Source organism: Myotis daubentonii, chromosome 10, assembly GCF_963259705.1.
Source record: "Myotis daubentonii chromosome 10, mMyoDau2.1, whole genome shotgun sequence".
Lineage (NCBI taxonomy): Eukaryota > Metazoa > Chordata > Mammalia > Chiroptera > Vespertilionidae > Myotis > Myotis daubentonii.
In genome coordinates this window covers 25,758,492-25,781,819 of record NC_081849.1, presented here as the reverse complement: position 1 = coordinate 25,781,819, position 23,328 = coordinate 25,758,492, and the positions used below count along the sequence as shown (strand labels likewise).

The 23,328-nt window shown below is 45.6% G+C and overlaps 1 protein-coding gene across 1 annotated transcript in view; it reads left to right on the top strand.

Annotated features, from left to right (window-relative positions):
* The window catches only part of PLXNA4 (plexin A4), a 416,580-nt gene that overhangs the window by 205,859 nt on the left and 187,393 nt on the right, over positions 1 to 23,328 (top strand). The window lies entirely within an intron of this gene.

Here is a 23,328-nt window from a genome sequence, read left to right as displayed (position 1 = left end):
TCTTTAAATGTTTGGTAGAATTCTCCAGTGAAGCCATCTGCTATGGGTTGTCATTGTTGAGAGGTTTTTGATTATTGATTCAATCTCCTCACTAGTTATGGGTCTCTTCAGATTTTCTGTTTCTTCATGATTTAGTCATGGTAGGTTTTATGTTTCTAGGAACTTATCCATTTCCTCTCTTTATCCAATTTGTTAGCATATAATTGTTTATAATGTAGTATCATAATCCTTTTTATTTATGTGGCATCAGTTGTAATCTCTCCTCTTTCACTTCTAATTTTCTTTGAGTCTCCTCTCTTTTTTTCTTTGTCTTGCTAAAGGTTTGACAAGTTTGTTGATATTTTTTTAAAAAACCAACTCTTGGTTTTATTTTTATCTATTTTTTAACTCTCTATTTTGTTTATTTCTACTCTAATCTTTATTTTTTCCTTCCCTCTGATAACTTTGGGCTTGTTTGCTCTTATTTTTCTAGTTATTTTTCTGAGATCGTATCCCCTTCTTCTTCAAATATGTTTCCTTTGGCCTCAGAGGATCTCTGTCTATTTCTGTGTGTCTGTCTTTCTCTCCTCTCTCCCCTTCCCCATTGCCCCTCTCTCTTTTTCTCTTCTTCCCTCTCCCTCTCCTGGTCTCTCACTCTACTTCATTTGTTGCTCCTTCTAAGACCCCTATGCCAGTTTTCCTTATCCTTGACCTCTTCTTTTTTCTAACCCACTACCTAGGGGGTCTCATTTAGTTCCTTGTCTTCAAACACCATCTAGACCAGGGGTCCTCAAACTACAGCCCGCGGGCCACATGCAAATGCAAATATTGTATTTGTTCCCATTTTGTTTTATTACTTCAAAATAAGATATGTGCAGTGTGCATAGGAATTTGTTAATAGTTCTTTTTTAAACTATAGTCCGGCCCTCCAATGGTCTGAGGGACAGTGAACTGGCCCCCTGTTTAAAAAGTTTGAGGACCCCTGATCTAGACATTGGTGATTTCCAAAATCACATCTCCAACCTCATATAGTTTCCTTGAATTCCATACTCCTATAGCCATATACCTTCTCAACATCTCCTACTTGGCAGTCTAATAAAGATTTCAGACTTAATATGCCCACCATCAAACTCTTGATTCCTCTGTAAAATCCTATAAGTTAATGGCGATTCTATTCTTGTTGCTTAGACCATACTTTGGAGCTGTCCTTCTTTCCACTCTTTCTCTCACATTCTACATTTAATGTGTTACAAAAGTCTACTGGGTCTGTCTTTGAAATACATGCAGATGCTGACCACTTCTCACCATCTCTTCTGCTGTCACTTCCGTCTAAGCCACAGGTGTTTCTTGCCTGGACTGTTGCAATAACCTCCTCACTGGTCCCCTTGCTTCTCCCCCTCTCCCACCCCAGATTCCATTCTCAGTACAGCAACCAGAGGAGACCTTTTATTTTATTTTAAAAAAATTTTTAAAAAATATGTTTTTATTGACTTCAGAGAGAAAGGGAGAGGGAGAGAGAGATAGAAACATCAATGATGAGAGAGAACCATTGATCGGCTGCCTCCTGCATGCCCCACACTGGAGATTGAGCCCGCAGCCCAGGCATGTGCCCTGACCATGAATCGAACTACAACCTCCTGGTTCATAAGTCCACACTCAAACACTGAGCCACACTGGCTGGGCCAGAAGAGACCTTTTAAAACATCAATGGGATCATGTCACTCCTGTGCTCAAAATCTTCCAGTGGTTTCCCATCTTAATCAGTGTGAAACCCAGGGTTCTTACAGTGGCTCTCAAGGTCCTTCACTGCTGGCTTCCTGCTCTTTCTCCAAACTCACCTCCTACCATTCTCTTCCTTGTTCAGTAGTCTCCAGCCACATTTGGCCTCCTGGCTATTTCTTCAACATGTCCCATAGATTCCACTACTGAGTCTGCATCTTTGGTTCCCTCTTCCTAGAATTATCTTCTCTCATATATCCTTCCTTCCTTCAAGCTCCAAAGTCACTCTATCATAGAAGCCTTCCTTAACCCCACTATATAAAGCAACCCCACCCCCTCTCCTGCACTTGTCTACCCCCCTCTCCTGGGTTTCTTCCTCACAGCACTTATAAACACCGGACAGAGGTGGTATTTATATGCCTCTTTATGATTGTTTTTCTTCTCTGCCATCAGGATATAAACCACATGAGAACATAGATTTTCTCTTATTTGTTGCTGTATCCCTTGTGCCTAGAACAGTGCCAGATGCGTGGTTAGTGCTGGATAAAGGTTAATTGAATGAATGAAAGAGTGTGCTGAGCACTTGATGGTCTTATTTGTCTGGATATTATAGGGAAATGGAGATTGCCATTGGGTGTATTTCTTGCTCATAGCCAGTGGGCCTCTCCCCTTCAGCTAATGAAATCTGATGTCAGCTGTCTTGGGGATTTATCAGTTAGGATGCTTCCATTGCAACTAACAGAGACTGACTTGGGTCATCTTACTCAAAAAGAGAATTTATGGAGAAGGCTATCAGGGCCTCCCAGATTGATGGGGAGCTGAAGGATCAAGCACGGACAAAGTGCAGGAATGGAGGCACCCTGGCAGCGGGAATCATGACAGCCATTTTTTAGCAAGAGCAGTCTGCATGATGTGCTGTCCTTGCTGTGATTCACACTGTCATCTGCATAATTTCGAGTCATGCACATTGCCTGCTGGAGATCCACAATCTTGGGAGCAAGACTCTGTTGACCAGCCCATGGCCCTAAATGACAAAGGAAATAAGAGGGCTCTTTCTGTTTCCAAAATGTGGGCATTGGGTCCTGCCTCACACTCAGACCTCCTTTAAAGGGGGGTTTACCCAAAGGACAAGTGCTTGAATCTGGACAACTCCCAAAATATGTCCAGTAGAGGGAGGCATGCATTTGCTTGATCTTTTACCAATCATCATTTCACAGCCACTCAGACTCATTCACCCTAGAACCATACCACTGCTGAGAAAAAAGCTTGGGCACTTTCTCTACGTTTTCCTGGGTCTGTCAGCAAGTTGCTTCCAGGAGGCCTTTGTGAAACGTTAGACCAGTTCTCTCCTCTCTGACTTTGCCCCATCTGCACATGCCGGTTGCTAAGCAGAGGGAGGAGCTAGAATATCTTCCTTTTTGAAGGAAAAGAATCTCTCTCCAAGAGCTTCCCTTGCCCAGATTAATTTAGAACCATCTGCAGAGCAGGGCTGCATTAGGGACACACTTATACGTGTGCAAACAAACATGCCCACGGAGCCAGGCACTGAGCAGCCTGCCCCTACGTCAGTAACCTGTCCGTTAGTGCTAAACTGATGATGATGACAATGCATTCTGATACAAAGGTATTTTTATTAAAGACTCTAGCCTACCACTCTCCACCAACTGAATATTCTATTCCCTGATGGGAAAAGAAGGGCTATCGTGGCAGAGCAGTAGAAATGTGAACATAGAGCCCAGATAACCAAGCCCTGGAAAGATTCTAGACCCCAGTGGCTTTCAAGTAACTCTTCTCGCCCTAATTGCGAGGACCATGAGTCCATAGGATACAATGCATGTTTGTGGATTTGAGCTCACTGCTGGTTAAAACCCCTTACTACGTAAGTGCTCAGCAGTGCACATGAGCAGGATCACACACACACACACACACACACACACACACACACACACACGCCACATCCTCACAGGCATGCACAGTTCTGGCTCTAATGATTCAGATGCCATTAATCCAATCCCACCAGGATGGTTGCTCCTTTGATGTTCCCTTGGGGAACATTCCAGGAGGTCCCCACTCTTACTGATGTGGAACTCTCTGGGGGTCAGTGAGCAATGAGGACATGTGTTGGGGTAGAGAAGAGGAAAAAAAAAACCTTAGGCTCAGGCGCCATGAGGGAAACAGATCTGACATGAAAGAGCACAGGCGTGCAGGAGGCGCAAAGCCCTCGAGAAGCACAGCAGACTTGGTTAATGCAGACTCAGAGGGCCATCCCTGCAGAGAACAGGATGGCTGGTCCCCACTGCAGGGCCCAGCTGATGCTCCCTGCCCTTCTGCCTCAGTTTCCCACCTTGATCAATGGGGAGTACATGCTTTCTCTACCTCTTAGAGATGGAGCCAAGTCAGTCATAGACTTATTCAGTCAAATAAGAACAGTAGAGGAAGCTGCTAATTGCAGAGATAAGATCATGTTTGTTTCTCTTTGTTTTGTAAGAAGGTTTCCCTCCAGTTTCAGGAAGTTCAATATATCCCACTGACACTGAACTCCCCTGATAGATATTTTAAGGTGTATTAATAAGTATTAGTAGGAGACAGCTTCCTAATGAATATAAAAAGAGATTCAGTTTGTAAATACTACCTTTACAAGCAACTTCCCCAGCATACATCCATTGCATAGGATTAAGTACACAAACCTGTGATTAAGAAATAACGATAAGATAATAGCAATTAGCATCCTACTGATGCTAAGTTTATACCAGAACAATCAGCCCTCAAATGTGAGTTAATAAGAGCATAAACACATATTTAAGAATGGATCTAAAAACAACTTAGAAAGTAATCATGAAAAGTATTCTGGGATGGAGCCACGCAAGGCAGGCCAATAAATCTCTGCCAGCTACCAGACGTTCTGTTATTTGGTAAAACTAATAATGCAAACGTATTGCTATAGCGGAAACGTCATAGAAGTGTAGTAAAAATAAACAAGCACATGGCTCGGCAGAGGAGCTGAAATGGAAGACATGGAAGGAAAGCCAAGATCGTCTTGGCAAGGGGAGCAGGCGATGTTCACATATATTAGTGGGAAATCTTAAGGAATTGGGGAGGTTTTTTTTTCATGTTTGAGCAATATTTTGGGAAGTGGCATTTCATACATACTTGTCTCTCTACCAAGTTCTCTCTCTTACCAACGTTATTTTGTAAAGTACTTGTCTGGGGAGGTCTGTTGCTGTTATGATGCCTTTTGGTAGAAATATTTGACATTTTTAAAGCAAAGGGAAGGGGAGAAGGCACGAGTGTGATTAAGCCTTGTACTCATCATGCACCTGCATTGCCTCAGTTAATTCTCAGAACGAGGCTGAGTGGAAGGAAGGGGTTGATCACGCAGCCTGGTGGGTCTGCCTGACTCCGGAAGCCATGGCCTTGACCATGGCACTTGCTACATCATATGCCTACTCCTCATCGGAGCCTGCAGAGCATACAATGAGGGGCCTGCTGCAGAGCCCATTTGTTCAGAGTGTCTGGACCCACTGCCTGCTGGGTGGATGTTCATCTCCCCGGCCAGTGTGTGGAAGCCTCCCACATATCTGTCCCAATCAGACTCTACCACCTGCCCCTGGGGGGCGCTCCAGGATCCGCCAGGGGGAGTTAGTTGCCAGAGTCCAGCAGTTGCATTTGGGGCAGGAGATTCGAAGGCCAAAGCCAGCACTGCTTTCAGCCCCCAAATCCCCTCTTCATCAGCACTCCATGAGGAACCCCAACACCTCCCACTGTCGGTCCGCCTGGTGTCCACAGCTGCCTAGAATCAGTAAGGCAAGGCCACTTCTCTCCCTGGCACTGTACTCACAGCACCTGAAGTGTGCTGCCCGGCCTGGGGGGCACCCACAGCTGTGAGAACCAAAACCCAACAGCCCGTGTTGGGCACACGTATGCACCAGAGGGGCTGCTGGGCCTCCCAGTAGTTGATCAAAGGAGCAGGAGAGACAGGAGGAAGAGGAGGCGGGGTAGGAGGGGAACAGCTGTGTGCTGGATCTGAATGGGTTACAGGCCTGCGCGCCCCTCGGATGGCCGCCAACAGGGGAAGTGGGAAAGCTGTGAGGAGAATACCAAGTTTCTCCTTGCAGGGCCTATTCCAGCTGAAAGCAGCCTCCTCACCCTTAAATCCAATTAAAGACCGATATTATGTCAGTGGAAATGTATGCCAATCCTAATATAGTCTAATAAGCCTTAAAATAGCACTCTGTAAGTGGAAAGCCCTGTGGTTTAATTTGATTCACAGCCTAATAACAGTCTTAATAAGAGGGAATTGGCCCCCTTCTATTTTCCAACCGGTCTCTGCATGCTCTTTTCTTCCCTTCTTTCTTTACCTCCTCTTTCTTTTACTCTGGAGCTCTGTCCAGTGGCAAAGCGAGGTGAGAGTGAGGGGCAGGTGGGCACTTCTTTCCCCTCAGAGCTTCTGGCCGAGAGGATCCTGGCTCCTGCTACTTGAGGGAGGTGGTTCGGGTCTGGGGCAGGGACTCCACCTCCTGGGTCCTTTACTTGACTCACTTCTGCCTGGACAGGCGCCTGAGTTTTGCTTTGCTGCCTTCCATTGGCAGTGGGGACATGGGTGTGGGAGTCCTCCAGGCTTATGCCTTGGATGTCCATCTTTGGATGAGAGGATCCTCATCAGTCCCTTCTTCCTGGGCCTGGTGTCTTCCCTCCCAGGACGGTGGAGCCAATGGCCATGCTCACACATCCACCACTGGAGAATGTGAGATGGATAATGATGGGCAGGTCTCATGAACACAGTTCAGAAATTGATGCAAAGCCCCGTTTTATGGATTCTTGGTTCAATTCTTGGGAGAGCAAGGAATTCCCAAACATTTGAAAAGCAGAGTTTTTGCCCTGGCTGGTGTGGCTCAGTAATCGAGCGTGGTCCAATGCACTAAAAGGTCACTGGTTCAATTCCCAGTCAGGGCGCATGCCTGGGTTGCAGGCTTGATCCCCAGAAGGGGGCGTGAAGGAGGCAGCCAATCAATGATTCTTTCTCATCATTGATGTTTTTATCTCTCCCTTACTCTCTGAAATCAATAAAAATACATTTTAAATAAATAAATAAATAAATAAATAAATAAATAAATAAATAAAATAAAAAATAGAGTTTAGGGATTTAGTAAACTCTTTTTTTAAATAGTTGTATTGAGATATAATTCATATTCCATACAATTCACCCATTTAAGGAGGACAATTCAATTAATTTTAGTATAATTACAGAGTTGGGCAGCTATTAGCACAATCAGTTTTGGCACATTTTCATTACTCTGAAAAGGAACTCCACAACTGCTGGCCATCACTTGCTCCAAAACCCATGCCCTAGGAAACCAATAATTTCCTGTTCATCTCTACAGATTTGCCTAGTCTAGAATTCATATGAATGAAAGCATACATTATATGGTCCTTTGTGTCTGGCTTCTTTCACTTAGCACTGTGTTTTCAAGGTTCATCCATGTTGTAGCACATATCAGTACTTCCTCCATTTTTATCACTGAATAATATTCCATTATATGAATACAGCACGTTTTACTTATCTATTCCTCATTTGATGAACATTTGAGTGGTTTCCACATTGGGGCTTTTATGAATAGTTCTGCTATGAACATTTGTGTACAGGTTTTTGCATGGACCTATGTTTGCACTTCTCTTGGATATATACCCAGAAGTGGAAATCAGGATAATTTAGTAAAATCGATGCTAATTCGTCTGAGGAGTTGTCAGGCTGATTTCCAAAGTGGCTGCATCATTTACATTCTCACTAGCAATGTGTGACAGTCCCAATTTCTCCTCATCCTCACCAATAGTGGCTATTGTCTTCATTTTATTATAACCATCCCAGTAGGTGTCAACTGGTATCTCATTGTGGTTTCATTTGCATTTTCCTGAATGGATTGAATGTACTCTTGGTCTAAACTGGGCTGTGAGTTAATAAACAGTGAATCATGTGCTCTAACCTCTGCTATGGCGATTATTACCCAGATAGTCTTAAGCAGGTAACGTAATTTATGTGCATCTCACTGTGTAGATACGTGAATTTCAGAGTGAAATACCTTCTCCACTGAGAGAACATAGGGGAAGCAAGCAGCTTTCAAGGGGTCCACACACAGTACATTTCCTCCCCTCCCCCCAATCCTGATCTTTGCACCTCCATTTTTATGCTGTTACAATGGGAATGATATTTATATGTGCTCCACCAATTTTACAGCAAGGTTGAGAGACAGAATATAATTTAAAAAAGAAAAGGAGGGTGATGATGGATTGAGTTGGGACAAAGGAAAAGGGCGTTTGATGCCAAGATAAAGAAATTGGAGTTTCTTTAACTAGAAGCCAGGGGTGAGGAGTGACATAATAACCATCTTCAATCTGAGAGGGGTTATTATGTGGAGGATGGTGACCAGCTGTTGCCCAGATCCACTAAGGACATCAGAAGGAAAATGCATTTAAACTGTGGGAAGCAGCCTGTGGCTTAGTTATTAAGAAGAGCTCCTTCGCTGTCAGGGTCGTGAAACATTGGAATGGGAATTTATCAAATTTCCTGTCCCTGAAGGCCTCCCCAAATATGATAAACTGCATCTGGGAGCATGAATGAGATGCTCTGAGGCAGTTCCTTCCATCACAAAAGCGCTGTGATTCCTGGCAGTGCCCACCCTGGGCAGCCCTCCCTGAGGGACCCCTAGCCGCCCACGTAGTGTTGTAGGGACCTCTCCACCCTACCCCACCCTCCCATCCCGCCAGCCACACACACCCAGCCCCTGTTTTGGCTGGGTCCAGTTGCTCTGTCTTCTCACCCTAAACGGTGTGGGGGAGTTGCTCCTCTCTACTTTGGTAGTGAGTGCTGTGGTTTCTATACATAACCCCAGCTCATAACTTCTTTGGCAGCTGCTGGGTTGAAAGGTGCTGTTAAGAGAGGGGGAGGAAAAGAGCTAAATAACCTTTTATTTTTAAATCTTTCAAAAAAACACAACTCAAATGTTCAAATGTTTGGTCTTTTAATAGGATGTCTCACTGTGGCCATTATTGTTCTTACCAGATCTTTGGGTATTGAGCACTTGGCTTAGCTACTCCTGCATTACAGGTGTGCAAACCCAAGTGCGTGGTGGGCAAGGCATATCCTCAGGGCCACAGAGGGATCGTCTCTGACCTGGGATGCTGCTCCCAGTTGTCATCCTGCCGGGTCTGTCTGTGCTTGGGCATGATGGGAGCTTCCACACAACCATTCCACCTCCTTCCCATAGTACAGTGACCATAGTACGGTACACCCCAGGGCTCCCATCAGCCTGAGCTCATCAGGGTAACCCCATATTCCTTAGCTCACAGCGTCTGGTTCAGATAATTCTAAACCAGTAAGTGTCCAGAATTTCCCTGGCTCCAAGGGTTGAGGGCTCCTCCAGCCCACCTCCAACCCCACACCCCATATTTTGGGCTGGGCTTGCTTTGCACTCTCATGGTGGTTGTGGCACACCTAGATACTGATCCCGTGGCCCTGGGAGCCATCCGGAGAGGCCTGGGCACCCAGAGCTCCAGGCGCTATCTACCTGCCTCTGAGCCACCTCTCCAGTCTACCTCTGTTACAGAAGAAATGATGCTTACAGAAGACCAGAGAAAAACCAAGCAGTGCCCAGAGAAATGGAGTTACACTCTTTATTTGCCAGCAGGCCCAGAGGGAGATGTCTCCCAAATCCCAAATCTCTGAGCAAAAACATGGAGGAAGCTTTCCTTATTTATATCTTTCCACCCCCTTTGTCTCCCAAATAAGGGTTTTTCCAGACCTTACGTCAGATGACTAGCCGACAAGGTCAGACAGCCAAGTTTATCTTCCCTATTATTCAAGTAGCTAGAAAGCAAAGTTAATTTACAGAGTAAGGGGCCATCTAAAAATAACAGAGGAGTTGACTCACAGAATAAGGGATCATCTAATAGCAGAGAATTTCAAACAGTAGTTTTTATAAAAATAGAGGTTAGCCTTCTCACCTCAACATATGCTACCAACATGACATTGCTGCATGCCTCAGGATGTGGAAAAGGTGGGGGAACTGAGCAGGAGAGGAGAGGTTTGGGATGAGAAGGGAGGCAGGCGTTCCTTCACCCCTCAGTCAGCTCAGATATTCATGGATTTGTCAGCTGTGTCCTTGGATGGGGCTTCCCTCAGGGCTGCAGGTGTGCTGCTAGCAGCATCTTAGGCCTATGATGTCACTCTCTTAAAGATTAGGAAACTGAGCACAGAGGTTTTCTGGGCAGGGTTAGACATTTAGTAAGTGGCAGGGCCAGAGTTTGAACACGACTTTCCAGTTGACTGATGTGCAGGCGGGTAGATGGGCAGGTGCATATCTGATACCTCCTACCTCCCCACCCCCATGAATCACTTCTCCAGCACCAACCGAAGGGAAAATTGCACAGCAGATTAAACTGCCACCTCCTTCCCTTTGATCCTTGCTCACACATCTGTCCCAGAGCAGCCCTACTGCGGACGGATGGTGCCTAAGTCATTGTGTCCAACTACCTGTGTCTGAGCTTTTCAGGGGAAATCTGGTAACAATGAAGTGCCGCAGGGGGTTTGGAAAGACTGGAAAGGGGGAGAAGGATAAAGTGAAGCCACTTGCAGAGACCAGGATAGCTCTGGCTTGAGAGTTGGGGTCTGGGAAGGGGTCTAGGATCTGCCACTCTCTGTGTGATCTCAGCCACCGCCTTCCCTCCCAGACCCCAGATGTGGTGTGTAGACTCTTCTGCAAATGTACGTTGTCTGTCACCCTGGGTGACCGGCTCAACACTGGACCCTCACACTGCCTCTCCTTCTGTGACCAACCCAACTTCCTGGGTCCATCTGAGGTGACTCTTTTTGGAGCAGCAAATACTTTTCTCCAGAAATACCTCTTCACTGAGCGGGCATTGATTTGGTCAGTTTCCTAGTCCCTCTCTGGATTCTTTTGTTCCCCTTCCCCCCTCCCATCACATATACTCACCCGCAGACACACACGGACAAACAGGCCTACGCTTAAGAGAAACTGAACTTCCTGGCAGTTACCCCCTTCATGTCTGGCTTAGTTTCCAGATGATGAAACTGGCCTTGGGCCTGGATGGTTGTCATGGAGACGCATCCCAGCTTCCCTCCCCACATCAGCCCTTGAGCTCTTCCCAGCAACCTTTCTGGGCTAGAAAAGAAAGCTCCGGCTTTGCCCTCTCTCCCTCCTTCTCTGAGTGCTTTGATGCCACCTAATCCAAATCATCCACCAGGGAGGGGCAATGGGCTGGCAAAGAGGTTTTTTATTTGGCTTGTTGTGTTAGCTAATTATCCCAAGGGGCAATCAGAGAAAAGAGAAACAATGGAATCCGGGTAATGTCCGTGTTGTTTATATTTTATCGTGTTCTCCCAGGTCAGCAGAGGGATGCTGGTTTCCTTGTTCCTCTGACTCTTCTTGTAACGTCATCTTCCTCCTGCTGTTCAAATCTCACCACCTCTTGGTATCACCATAACAAACACCTAACTTTTTCATTCAAGGCCCCAAATACAGGGCTCATCAATAATACCTACCTGAATCTCTGCAAGGTACTTCCTCCGGGGGCTTAGACTGGCTCACATTTCTAGAGAAATCTGTGCGTGTGTGCACGCATGTGTGTGTGTGTGTGTGTGTAATTTATCCAGAATTGATTTCTAAGCATCTCAAAGGACTTTAGCCAGTGCCTTACATAATCCTCACATTTTCAGTAGACGAGAGGCACCTGCTCCCACGGAAGTGGGCCGATGAGGGAGACTGAGGTACAAAGGGTACATGAAGGAAGGCATGTCCTTTCAGAGAGTACACGAAATTAAACAGATTGAAATCCAGGGGCCCAACGGGGAAAACAAGCTAGGTTCCAGGATTGCTCTGTGGCCTTCCTGGCATGCACAGAAACCGCTTTCCACAACAACTCTTCACGGGACTTGCTTTACAGAGAGGGGTGGAGCCTGTACTGGCTGGGGTACCTGCTACCTGGGTTTTCATCCTCCTCCTCCCTCACCAACTTGACTAAGTCACCAAATATTTCTGAATTCTGGTTTTAATTTTTTTTTGCTAATAAATGGAATTAAAATGCCTCCCTGCCTCCCTCGAGGTGATCCAAAGATGTGAAGATACTTTGTAACCTTACAGGCATGATAGAAATATTGTTTAATTAAAACTGCTGCGAGTGATCTCATTTGGTGCTCCCAACCATTCTATGAGGTTAGCATTGTTTCCCGAGCTTCAGCGAGATCAAACAACCTGCCCAAAGTCACGCAGGTAGCAAGCAGCAGTGTCTGGACGGCTGGCTTCAACTTGAGCGCTTTTCATCAGCCCACAGCTGGCCGTGGGAACAAGGTTAAACCAGTGCCTAGACTCAGACCCAGAGAGAGGGTCATTTCAAGGTCATCCCAACAAACAGCCTGCTGTACCAGCTCTGGAATGATATACAGCTCTAGTGACCAGGAATTACAGGAGCCTTATGGCTCATGGAGCAGATGGGGAAAGAGGAGAAAGGGGTAGAGTGGGAGAGGAGAAAAAGTGGAGGAAAGGGGTGGCCATGTGAGCGCCTGTGCTGCAGTCCTTTGAGCCCAGAGAAAATGTGTGTCTTTATCTTTGTCTGTGCAATTTATTGGCCCAGCTGGGCTCTTTCGCAAGGCCGGCCTGTTCTGGCGCTGCCAGAGGAGTTACTCTTGGGGTGAGATACTGGAGCCCTGGGGCCCTTCCAGGAGCACAATGTAGTCATGGTTATTGGAGGGCCGTTCCCAAGTGGGGTTGGCTGGCAGGGCCCAGAAGATTTAGAGAGCACAGCTCCGTGGAGTTCCCAGAGCAACCGACTGACCTGCACTCATGTGTGTTAGAAGCATGGATTATAGCATTTCCTTCCCCACGAGTTCTCACAGATGTTCTTCTTGATTCATTCATTCCTTCAGTCATTAATTTATTCATAAGCAAACTAGGCAGTTGTTCTAACTGTTGATGAGATATAGCATGTCTTTCTATAGGAGAGTTCCAGGTACTGGGTCATTTGAGCTTTCCTGCCCGCAAGAGATAAGCAAGAGCAAAATGTTAACGTTAATTACATATAACAAGCACCATGGATGTAAAAGTTATTATAGTTCACCATTACCCAAATGACTTTTTGGAATTGTTCATTTATGAAGTTAATGATGATGTTTTAGAGTGTTGATTTCGCAGAAAATTTAACCAATGCCATATATTTGTTTGGGCTCTGAGAACTCTTGGTCATTCAAAGTAACCAGTCTTAATGTGTTAAAGTCTAGAGTTTAATGCCTATGTTTTGTTAATAATTGATTTAAACACTCTGCTCATCAATGGGATTTCCTACTTCCACACTTACATCCATCCCCAAAAGGAGTTATTTTAAAGATAAAAGATATATCTGGATCTATATCTATGCACACATTTATACATTGTTCATTTCACCAACATTTAGCAGTTGCTGGTACCTATTCTGTTGGGAGAATATTAATTATGTACAAATTTCCAGTGATAAAGCTGAGGTAAGATGCTCCAGAGGGCACATGGAATCCATGGTGCTCCTCATTTCTGTTCTTAGGGAGGGGTTGTCCCTGCTATAGTGTGTATTGCTGTGATTTTAGACGCAGGATGCCTGCTTTGGAAGTGTTATCATCCCCCAGTTCCACTGAAACTTACCATTCTTCTCAAGTTGACACATACTTAAATTATATATAGAAAGTAACATGACAGCACTTGGAAGACAGAGGTAGGAATACAAAATGTTTTCATGAACATCTGTTGGGAATCTGCACAAAACCAATTGTGTGGATAACTGAGCAATATAAAGAGTAGAGGAAGGAGAAAGCCACAGACGGGCACTGAGAGACAAGATGAGGGGTTGGGTGCTCGCCCTCATTTGCAGGGGCCAGTGCTGACGATTCTGAGTGCATGAAGTAGGCAAGGCCCGTGGTCTGAGCTCTATGGGAGCTGAGCCTCTAAGGTGGTCCTGTATTGCACGGGTCTCCTCTTACCCCTCTCCCCCCTCTCCCCACCCCCCTCCAGAGAGCTCAGAGTTCTTCTAAACTCTCTGTCTTGTGAAATGAGAAGATCATACCCGAACAGTCCTCTATCTCTTTTTGGCACACGCGGGAAATGGTCATTTGTATGGGGCACACGGAGGCTCCGCCAGGTGGCACACGACCACCGCCACCAGAGCCGAAGGGAAATACTGGCGCCTTGAAGCACCCTCAGCTCCTTGACGCATGCTGTTGAGATATGTTATTCCAGGCGGCTTATCTCACAGGTGAAAGGACAGGTGCTTTCAAGGAGGCATGGGATGTGTTCTCCTGCCTCCAGGCCACACTGCACTTGTAGCATCCTGATAAGGCACAAGCTGGCCGGTGGGAGTGAGGGCAGAGGGTGACAACTGTGTATGTAACTAACCTGTTAGCCGAGAAGTGGTGCTTGCACACTTCACCCACCCACTGCGGGTTCTGAGGCAAACCTCGCTTTCCCACTTGTCCTCTTACCAGTGGCTCTCTCTAAGCCAGAGGACTCTGGGAGGACGTCTCTTCCCTTTTCCAAGGACAAAAGTTTCAGGATTCTAAGCTCCCTGAAAGGACAAGGCAGTAATGATTATGAAATGGGCCATTTGAAAAGGACTTTCCAGACAGACACTGGAAGGGGAGCTGCCAGAAGCTGGGAAGGGAAGGGAGAGGGAGTTATTTTTCGATGGATGCAGAGTTTCAGTTTTGCAAGATGAAGAGTTCTGTGGATGGATGTGCCAATGGTTGCACAACAGTGGGAATGTACTTAACACTGCTGAACTGTACATTTAGAAAAAGAATTAGATGACACGACTTCTATGTGGATTGTACTATAATGAAATTTTTTAAAACAAAGCACTTCCCATCGAAAGAGTTTACCCTGTCGACTCTTTATCATTTCAAAGTAGCTTGCTTTCTTCTTCTTCTAGTATGTTTTTCTAAACCTGAAAGTAATCTCATGCTTTCAAATGGATCTTCAGCATAGAACTTGGAATACTGTTTCTCTTACGTTTGCCCAGGAGACTTCTGCCAGATACTAGCTCCTCGGTCCTCTCATAAACATCCTCTGAGGAAAAACACATATTGGTTCAGTCCGGTTCCACCAGGCTCCTGGCTCTTGAAGACAACTTGCAAAAGTCAGTTGTCAACCTCACTCTGGCCCCGTGATGTGACCAACAGGAGCACTGGCCTCACATCTGTACCCCAAAACACCTCTGAGCCAGAGAAACAGGGCTCTAGCTTTGGACTGTGCTTTCAGGTTTACTAAAACTCTCAGTTGTCCATAGCATAATACTCCAAAGCCAGCTTCGTTTATAATAACAGCAGCAACAATCACAGAAGCTGCTGTGTTATAGCCAAAATGAGTCTGTCTGTTACTCATGATGTTCTCAGAAGCTTTATTTTTCTAAGCGTATTATGATGGCTCATGAATTCTATTGTTATTATCAGCATGATGATTCATACCTTTATCGAATGTTATTATTTGTATGGAGTTGCCTTTTTCTTTAGTTTTCGGTAATATCTTAAAGGCTTTGTTTTATTTATAATCATAAATTCCCTAACAGCAGGGGTCAATTTTCTGGTATGATGGGGAAGAGAATAGTAAGAAAGGAAGACTAGAGGGTCTCTTCAAAGCTGTATTGATGCTAAAGGAAAAACCCAAGATGGATTGATTTATTCACATCACACGCATTTACTGAGTGTTCGCTTCATGCCTCGCATGATGCTGGTGCTCCGGCCATGGATGATTAAAAATGGCTCAGTAGCATCACCCAGACCTGGGCTTGAGTCCCATTTTGATTAAATAATATTCTTAGTCAATAGCCTGTGTGAATTTGGCAAAGTTACTGTCTATATCTTATTTCCCTCATTAGACAACAATAGCACCCACTTGCATGTGAAATGTGTGTGGTATACACGTACGTTATCTGGCATGAATACTCATTACATGTTAGCTGTGGTTGATTTATCTTCCTCAAGGAGCTCATCACCTAGGAAGAGAACCAATCCCTGAAATACTCAGAACTGTGCTTGAAGGGTAAGGGCCTTGATGAAGGTGAACCCGAGTGTGGGGACTTGTGCAGCCAGAGAGGGGAGATGGGAGCCTCCGGGCTTCCTTCCAGGAATAAGGAGCAGTGTCAGCCCTGGCCCCAAACCAAGCAGGGGCGAGTGTGCCATCAAGGAGAATCGGGTCTGGTTGAGTGCTCGTCCATGGAGCGGGGTCTGGATGTGAGGTTGGAAATATAGGGGAGCCATTCTGTGAAGGGCTTGGATGCCACCATAAGGGATTTAGAATTTACTTATTTTAACAATTCTAAGACACATTTTCACTCCCATTTGAACATCTCCCAACTAAATGCATCTTACAATCAATGTGTCATAGTTAATTGCCATCATTTTTTCCTTTCTCAGTAGTACACAAAATTATAGTGTGCCGTGCAACTGGTGCCTCAGATTACATGAAATATGAAATGTCAGAGGCTGCAGGGCCCAAGGCCTAATTGGAGAAAGCTTCATGTTGCTATTGTCTCCTTTCCATCCCAGTAACTTGTCTAGAGCTAGTAAATAAATACCCAATTGTGCTCAGTTACAATTCAGTGCTGATAAAGGACATGACTCCTCCCAACTGTTAGCTGTCATTGTCTCAGCATTGGGTTGAGTGTCTCTCCTCCCCTCCCCCCCCCCCCCCGCCCCAGTATGAACTGTCTTTCTTCAAAGTGCCACATGTGGAAAATAAGGTGTGCAGGAAAAGAAGCAAATCTGCTAAGAAAATGTGCCGCGTGTTCCAAAAACAACTTACACACGGCACCCAGAAGCCCACTTTCTTGCCCCTCGCCAGACGTGTCCTCATGCGTCTTGCTAAGTTCTCCAACTTCCTCCAAGTCTGGACCTTGCTGTCTGCGTAACTGCTGTGGGTTCTGCAGAACCTAGGCAGGAAGCTGGTCTTGAGGATGATGCTATGGAGAGATCTTTATTATTTTCAATTTCTTGATTCTCTGTGTTTTCCCATCTCTCTTATTTCTTCGCATTCTTCTTTAAGCCCCTCTTTCCTGCTTCTCTCCACTGAGCAGAGCTATGCTTGGGCACACCAAATTCATGGCTCACCTGTTGTGGGGACAGGGACAGGGAGGCAGATGGTGAACAACCTGGAGATCCCATCCACTGATGCTCAGACTATCTGAGCCTCATCTACATACAGAGGACACAGAGGCCCCACCCCTCTTTGGTGGTCCAGGCTGGTTGCCTAGGAACAATGCCCACTGCTCTTTTCACACTTGTTCCTCATCATAGCCTCTCCTTCTCCTCACTTCCCTTCTGACAAATCCATGAGTTCATTTTTAATCTAATTTTAACTTGAGTAAGAAATATGGTGAAGAGGGGTGAGAGAAGTGTGTGGTGTGATTTTCCTTGGATACTCAACCCTTGAACTTCAACCAGGCCACTAAGGACTCTGAGTGGGCCCCGCTGAGTTCACAAACTTAGCTGTGCCACAGACTCACTGTGTGGTCAAATGTAGACGTCACAGACAAGTCTTAGAGAGTGGAAAACTTCCCTGGAATCTGCAGGGTCCAGAATTCCACTCTATCATCATTTCCCTGCTTTAGCCAAGCAGGGAAGCTCAGTGAGTATTTCCAGTCCAGGTTCATATTATTCATCATATATGATGTGTGTACATTATAGTGTCTGGTGAAAAAAAAAAAGTCTTCATTATCAGGTTCAGCGTCTATGCTGGGTCCTTCCAGGGAAGATTCATTTAGAGGCTAGATTGGGCAAACTACGGCCTGCGGGCCCCGTTTGAAATGAATAAAACTAAAAAAAAAAAAAAAAAAAAAAAAGACCGTACCCTTTTATGTAATGATGTTTACTTTGAATTTATATTAGTTCACACAAACACTCCATCCATGCTTTTGTTCCGGCCCTCCGGTCCAGTTTAAGAACCCATTGTGGCCCTCGAGTCAAAAAGTTTGCCCACCCCTGGGCTAGAATCATTTGGAAGCTCCCAGTAAAAATCCTATCTTCTATAGTTTCATCAGAATAAATCCTGAATGTAGACAGTATATGTAATTGAGCATCTAACCAAGAGTAGGGGGAGGGAGGGCGGTCTCAGTGTTTTGTCCCAACCTAAAATGATGGAAAACTCAGGCCTAATCCATTCCAATTATTGTACCCGGGGGGGTTATATTATTAAGGTTTACTTATTTATATTTAAGCAAATACATTCACAATTGCTACTTTTCACAAAATGGAATGTACACAATAAATATTTGTGAAAGGAAGAATGGAAGGAATCTCTAGCTCAGTGGGTTTATTAAAATAAATCTTTTCATGGGTTAAACATGGAAAATTGATCTGCGGAGTATATGATTGAGAATTGGTATTAAAGTTAGGTTGAGAGATCATTTCATGAGGTACATTTTTGCATGTCTTTTACTGGCATGTCATATTGGGAATAGGGCAATGGAGGAAAAGTCGCGTATCTGGCCTTCAGAATTGTCACGGACAAAGTGCAGGGTGAGCAGGAGCACCGACGTTAGGTCCAGCTCTAACATTCTCCGATTCCAGGTGTTAATCACTTCCTTTCACTGGGTCTCCGTTTGTCTGGCCTGCAAAAGGACAAGGACATCACTCACTCTGTGTTTACCAGCTGAATAGTCACCTGAACCAGAACAGAGTCCACGTGGGGTCCTGCTCTTTCCCGGCTTCTCAGCATCTGGAAGAAGCCGTGTCTCCTCGTGGAAAGCTCTGTGGCCTCTGTTCCCCCTCTTACGCCATCACATCTTCTGAAAGGGGACTGGCCTGGAGAACAGGGATGGGTGGTCCATGTCCTCTCCCTAGCAAGGGTGTGAGCCAGCCTTCCTCCCTCACTTGCCATGTGGACAGCCCCACAGTCAAGTGTCGCTTTAGGATGCTGTTTGAGCTCAGAAATGTGTCTTAGAGAAGCAAAGGACTATTTTCTTGTCCAGAAGGTGGGAGCTAATTGCCCGATGAGGGGAGTGGCGGTTGGGGTCATCAGACTCCATAATTATACTTGAAGGCAGATCCCGTGTTCTTGTTCAGTGTTGTGTCCCCAGAGCCAGACCACACCCCATCCCCCATTATTTACAATGTGGCCACTAAGTAATTATTTGTTGAATTCTGAGCATTATTGGGCATTCCATGGCTAGACTCAAAGGCTCTCTGGCTGCCTGCCTGTAGGACATCCTCATGCTATTTGGAGGAGGAGGATGTTACTCACTGTGTAAATATCTGAGCAATTCCTGCACCAGCAGCATTTTTAAGAAATTTGCCCTGACAGTGGGGAGAACTCCTTCTGACCATTTATAGCATCAGAGGTATTCTGCTTCTTTTTTATGCTGTTTTCCATAAAAGTGAGATTGGCACTTGCTTTTCACCAATTGATTTCAAAACATCGTGGGGTCCTAGAGTTTAGGTGGCCTCACTGACTAGCCAAAGTGTCACTGCCTCGTTTAGAGGCCAAGAGAAGTGTGTCTGTCCAAGTTCCTGGGGGTGGCGGAGGCGGCGTGGAAGCAGCCTCCTGACTGGGAGTCGGGTGCTCTTTACAAGGCTCCAGCGCCCTTCCACCCGCAGGCCTTCCCCTCACCACAGTATGCAGCTGGGGATCTGAGGCGGGCAGAGGATGACCGTGTCGGTGAATTTCAGAGACCTCGCGTTTGGAGGAGAATACGTAGATTCCCGCTGTATTTACACCAAGAGTGTGATGAGCAGCTGTTCTCTCACCAGGGCAGGAAATGGACTTAAGTGCTCCAGGAAGGACTCAGGGAAGACAATCAGGAGAACTGCCTGGCTCCGCGGACTCTGCTAGGGCAGGTTCTCTCAGCCACAGACTCATTTAGCTGTTGAGTGGCTTTCTGTGCTCACACACCCGTTTTCTCCCAAAGGGCGAGAGCAGCCCTGTTAGGGAGCAGGACACCTTTGCCCAGCCTGGAAATGTGTTATAAGCACAGCCTCAGATCCCGCTGGTGGTGTCATTTGGGATCCAGCCAAGCCTGCCAAAACCACTGAAGCCATCAACATCGGCTGTCTTTTCTCAGCAATGTGTCAGGAAGAGAGGGGTCCAGCTCTTAAACCTTGTTACTCAGCAGTGGTCTGACTTGCTCCTCCTGGGGTGCCGTTGATTGCAGAATCCCAAAAGGTGGTTACTGGTGACATTTATATAAAAAGAGAATGAGACCCGCCGGTGTGGCTCAGTGGTTGAACATCAACCTATGAACCCAGAGGTTATGGTTCGATTCCCAGTCGGGGCACATGCCCAGGTTGTAGGCTCCATCCTCAAAGATCAGTGATTCACTCTCATTGATGTTTTTATCTCTTTCTTCCTCTCCTTTCCTCTCTGAAATCAATAGAAATATTTTTTTGAAAAAAAGAATGAAACCCATCCCTTTGCATATGACTGTCTATTTGCACAAGTGTGTTGACTGTCTATTTGCACTCGTATGAATATGTATATCACAGGTATGTGTGCACTGTGTCAGCTGTATATTTCTACACATGCATCTGGGTATTCATGTGCATAATTCTGTGTGCTTCCACAGCCAGGGGACCTGTGTGTGTGTGTGTGTGTGTGTGTGTGTGTGTGTGTGTGTGTGTGAACATGCACACCTGGCCCATGTCAGCCTTTAGTTCCACATCACCCAGGTGTGCATATATGTACAGGTATCTGCAGTACATTTACAAATGTCTGTTCCATTTTTGCCCGGGCTGTTCTCCCTGCCTTTATGGGAGAGAAATTGTTAACCGTTGGCAGTGCAATAAAGAGAAACTGGTTCCAATGGAATGTTCCCTTGCCCTGCAGACACATCGCCACCGCTTTTATGCTGCACATTACACCGTGGTGAAATTTAGTTAATTTTATGGTTTGTTATTACAACAGCAGAGTGGGTTGAGAGAGGCAGCTTTTGTTGGCTCCTTGCCCCTTATTTCCTGGGTGTGAGGGGAGTGAGTAAGAGCAGGAAGCTAGCAGTGGTCAGAAACAAAGTCCACACCGAAGCAAAGTGGCTGCTCTAATTGGCGTTTAACTTTTGTAACTACAAGATTTAGTTAATGAGTCAGCAGAGGCTTGGCTGCTGCCCTCACCGTGTACCCTTTGGTCAAAGAATCAAGAGGAACGTTCAGTGAACAACGAGAAAATAAGCAGGTGCTCAGCTCTTTTGCTGAAAAGCAACACATTTGGTGAAGACAGCTCTGCAGTCTGTGCTCTGTGCTCTGTTCCCGGCTTTGCTGGCTATGAGCTCCTTCATCTCTGCCTCAGTTTCCTTCACTGTACAGTGGGGGGAGAGTCACGTCCACCCTCCGAGGTTCCTGGGAAGGAAGCACCTGGGACATAGTAGGTGCTCAGTAAGTGCTCCTTCCTCTTCAGCTTCTGTTCCCGAATATCTCTGGAGGTGAGATGAAGTCAGAGAAGTTGGAGTTTTAAGATCAGACTGAGTGTCCAATAGGAAGGGATTCAGGATACAAGTGATAGTGCCTATCATTTTTGGACACCCCCCCACACACACACACACACAAGTCAGGACATACAATCTGAGAACTTTGAAAAGACTATTCTGGAAAATCGACAACAATTAGGGGTGCCTGGGTCAGCTGCTGGGCACCTTGAGTGTGAACATGACTGAAACCACCAGCGAGTTCCCTGGGAGATGTGCCGTCAGTCATTCCGAATGAGGCAGAACTATTAGCATTCTTATTTATACCACTAATGAAGCTAATTGCATCTCCCATCCGAAACAGAGCCGGTGTGGCCTGGAATGCTTGGAGAGCAGAAGCTGTTTCCATAAGAACATGGCTTCCCTTGTTATTCTTCTCAGCTGGGTCCTTGGATCCTGCCACCAATGGTAGGGCAAACAGATGACAAAGAATATGTCAGCCCCACTATCATTCCTCCAAGGCCTGGCAACTCCTTCCCGGGCTGGGAGGCTGTTTCTCTCTCTCATAGAAGCTCCCTCCTTCTCAGCAGACAGGAGCCCAGCAACTCCAACTGGTCTTGCCAAGTGGCACGTGCTGGGTAGAACACACCACCGCCCCTGCTTCCCTCCTGGAGTGGGGGAAAGTCCTGAGAGAGGGTGACTGAATTGATACGGCAAAGACTTACAAATGTAGGTGCCTGGGGTAGCTTGTCTTTCTCCATGGATTTAGCATCTCATCTTTGGTAGCCTGTTTTCTGGAAGCTTCTTTGCCCTGCCCTGTCTTAGAAGAGCTTTGAGTGCACTGATACACCAGACATTCTCTGATGGTTTGGGTGAAAGAACCAACAATGATATCTTTGTTTCCTGAGTTGAAACTCGTTTCATGGATAATGTCAGAACTCATCAATTTAATATAGGCTAGCCTTGCACTTTAAAGCAAAAAAAAAAAAAAAAAAAAGTTTCTATTTTGGCCCAGGAAGCCCCAGAATGAAAGCATTTGAAAACAGCCGAACAAGGCTGACTCATTTAGGAGCATTAACTCATGTGCTGTGGGGCAGTGGGGAGACGGGGGCAGGAGGAGGGACTGGACATCCTCCGGGAGAACACAGGCTTCTGAGTCATAGCTTCATAGACTAATTAGATTTGGACGATATTAGCAATCACTGAGCCCCCTGATTATACAAAAGGGGATGCTATTTCGTATTCTCCCTCCAGACTCAAAATACTCACCATCTATCTCTGGCCCTCACCTCTGATAAAGCTCATGGTCACACTGGGAGGGGTGCTGGCGGAGCTGCTGTTCATGAAGACTGCGCGTAGGGAATAAGTATTGCAGTTACTGAACCATAGATTTGGGACAAGGGTGATGAATTTTCAACAGCTTTAAAAGCAACATGTTGGTCTTCCCAATAAAACTATGCTGAATATAATGTCTTAAAAATTATTTTGAAGCAGTCCCAATCTCTACAGTCCTTAGAGTAATTGTCCCAAATATTAATCTATCAATATAAATGCTCATATATTGTTTCATAAAAAGATCTGGTAAATAGAACAACAAAAACAATGGACAGTACTGCATTTTTTTTTACATAGGTGCTTTGTAATCTGGTTTACCTTACAATTGGAAAATTAGACTCTAATGAGAATCATCTGTCATAGTCCCTTTCAGTACTGATGTCCCGGGCATGGGGCAGTGGGGTCTCTGAGGGTAGGTTTGAGGAATATCAGGAAGATCATTTCTCTTCTCATCCAACATCTATCAATACACGTGAATGGAGAAGGGCTTCACACCCCCCCCCCATTAGACATGCTTAACCCACAAAGCCCAAACCTGATTCTGGCCCTAATGTAATGAGGGATCCGTAAATCTTGACTTTCTCGTTGTTTGCAATCAGGCCACAGAATCTGAGGTTCACTATCTAAAATTAGCAAAGGTCTCATAGAGCATCAACAAACAAGTCTTAGTAGATCTACCTTTTGTGTTTCTTAAAGACAATCACTGAGACTGTTCTGTGGGCAGAAAACAAACAAAAATAACAACAACACAGCTCTCTACTTCTCAACTCCTCGCCATTTTAATGTTTTTTACTGAGCCACCAGAACGCCATTAAAGAGATTCTAAACAGTATAAAAAGTTACAGAGGTTATAAAATCATCACAGTTATTAAATGCATT